This window comes from Otolemur garnettii, unplaced genomic scaffold (assembly GCF_000181295.1).
Source record: "Otolemur garnettii isolate 467f Iridium unplaced genomic scaffold, OtoGar3 scaffold00012, whole genome shotgun sequence".
NCBI lineage: Eukaryota > Metazoa > Chordata > Mammalia > Primates > Galagidae > Otolemur > Otolemur garnettii.
In genome coordinates, this window is record NW_003852407.1 from 27,629,561 (window position 1) to 27,632,322 (window position 2,762).

Here is a 2,762-nt window from a genome sequence, read left to right on the forward strand (position 1 = left end):
TTTTTTTTTTTCTGAAAGATTTTATTTGTAAGGGAACAACCAAGCCAACCCACGCTAGATTTCAGTTGTCAGTGCCCAAAACATCACTAAGAATTGTGCAATACTGATGAAGAACAAAAATGAAAAACATGGAAATGAGTTAAAATTTTAAAAATAATGTTCGCAGTTTATCAGGTCTATAGCGGAAAAAGCACTTGCCTGTGGTCTTGGGTCATGGGCAAGTTTCTTCATCCTCTGTGCCTCAGTTTCCTCAGCAGGACCATGAGGCAGCCTGTCGCCCCGTGCAGGTACCTTTTCCCCGACATTCTGATTCCAACCTGGAGCCTTGTTCTCTGCTTTCTGCTGTAGCTAAGAAGCTCAGTCCTATAGACAGAAAACCAACAGAGATGCTTTGATAGATGGATTGAGGAGTTTTGTTTCAGACATTTCTGGGCTTTCGTCGGATCTCTCCCCTCTTCCTTTTTGCCTTTATTATAGACTACAGCTTGAAAGGGAAACCAAACCAAATCTCAGGACTCAGCCTCTTTTTAAAAAAGGGATTAGCAGGTGTTTAAGAGAGGCATTAAAACCCACTAATGCCTGCTATAGTCAGGTATTGCTCAAGGCCAGGTGTGGTGGGAAGCCAGGAGGCTCTCACTGCTGGGTGTCCTCTGTCTCCCCCAGCCCTTGGGGTTGTCTGTTGAGAGTATCCCCAATGCTCATTCCCTATAGATAGAGAAGCTACCATATTCTACTAAGCCTGTCCCTATAGGCAGGCAGACACAAACGCATTAGGATGCCCCTCTCCTCCCTCCTAGAACTTGCCTGTCCCCACGCAGTCCCAGGAAGCCCTCCTGACCACTCCCCTCCACTTCCCTCACTCATTGCCCTGGATCCTTCTCTGGGTCATCTGTGTGTGTGCCTTGAAAGTAGGCAAGGCTATGGCAGTGTGGTGAGCTGGGGCAGAGAAGCATCCTGAGCCTCAGCTGTCCCATGTTGTTCTGGCCTTCCCAAGGCTGTGGGGCTGCAGCTGCAAGGGTCCCTCTGAGCCAGGCCTCCTACCTCTGGTCTTGATGTCCCTGCTGGTCTGTCAGGTACAGTAGACACATGTGGTTACAGGACTGAGGACTGTCAGAGTTGAATGGCACCCCTATTTTAGGGTACTAAGATTATGAATAGTAGGCTGGTGTATATTACTTAGGTGTAATATGTATGTTTACATATATAAAACAGATAGTTTATATAGAGAGTATATATTGATATGAGATGGCATATGACAATTTCTCCTAAAAGTAAAAATGCCATATTCTGTCCTTTGTTGTTTGCTGCCTTATAAAAAGTTTAACAGAGGGCTGCGCCTGTACTCAGTGGGTAGGGCACCAGCCACGTACGTGGAGGCTGGCGGGTTTGAACCCAGCCTGGGCCGGCTAAAACAACAATGACAACTACAACAAAAGAATAGCTGGGTATTCTGGCAGGTGCCTGTAGTCCCAGCTACTTGGGAGGCTGAGGCAAGAGAATTGATTAAGCCCAAGAGTTTGAGGTTGCTGTGAGCTGTGATGCCATGGCACTCTACCCAGGGCAACATAGTGACACTCTGTCTCAAAAGAAAAAAAAAAGTTCAGCAGAGAAGGGGCCCAGGGATATATGTTGTTGCATCTATAGAATGGAAAGAGAAGAGTGACTAGGTGATAGTTTGGGTCTTGTGCTTTTTTTTTTTTTTTTTTGGCATATAAAACCCAAAAGAGATATGCTGAAAACCAGGGATTACTGAACCAGCTCCAAACCAACTTTCTAATGAAAGAGGATAGCTTCCTGGAATTATCTGTGACAGGCGATGTTATTTTTTTGTGTGAGAATTTAAAAAAGTTTTAATGTGGAAATTTCTAAACATATTTATAATTAAACAGAATAGGCCAGGTGTGGTGGCTCATGCCTATAAGTCTAACACTCTGGAAGGCCAAGGTAAGGCTTGAGCTCAGAAGTTCACAAGAATAAGACTCAGTTTCTCCAAAAAAAAAAGTGTAGAAAAACTAGCTGGGCATGGTGATGGACACCTGAAGTTCTGGCTACATGGTAGCCTGAGGCAGAAGGATCACTTAAGCCCAGGAGTTTGAAGTCACAGTGAGCTAGGATGATTGCCTCTGCACTCTAGCTGGGGTGACAAAGTGAGACTATTTAAAAAAAAAAGACAGAATAATATAATGAAGCCCTACATACCCATCTTCCAGCTTCCACAGTTTCAACTTCTGACCTACTACTACCAAAGTCAGTATTACTTTGAGGCGTACCCCAGGTACCATAGTTAATATTTCTAGAAGTATAATAAAAGAGAAACAAGTTTACTTGTTTAGAAAAGTTGTAAGATCCACCCATTGATAATATTTTTTACATTTGTTGTCCTATTCTCTCCTCTCTCCTCTTCTCTCCCCTCCCCTCCCGTCACCTCCCCTGTCTCTCCTCTCCCCTTTTTTTGTGACAGGGTCTCACTCTGCCATCCAGACTGGAGTGCAGTGCCATGATCCTAGCTCACCGCAACCCCCAACTCCTGTGCTTAAGTGATTCTCCAGCCTCAGCCTCCCTAGTAGCTAAAACTATAGGCACTCACTGTCATCACACCTGATTGATTTTTTTTTTTATTGTTTGTAAAGACAGAGTTTCGCTATTGTCTGGGCTGGTTTCCAACTCCTGGTCTCTAGTGATCCTCCTACCTTAGCCTCCAAAAATGCTAGGATTATAGGTGTGAGCTACCATGCCTGGCCCTTCTCTCTCTCTCTCTAAAT

The 2,762-nt window shown here is 44.5% G+C and overlaps 1 protein-coding gene across 1 annotated transcript in view; it reads left to right on the forward strand.

The window, feature by feature from the left end:
- Positions 1–2,762, forward strand: part of TMEM241 (transmembrane protein 241) — a 133,196-nt gene that overhangs the window by 51,329 nt on the left and 79,105 nt on the right. The gene's annotated exons all lie outside the window — the stretch shown is intronic.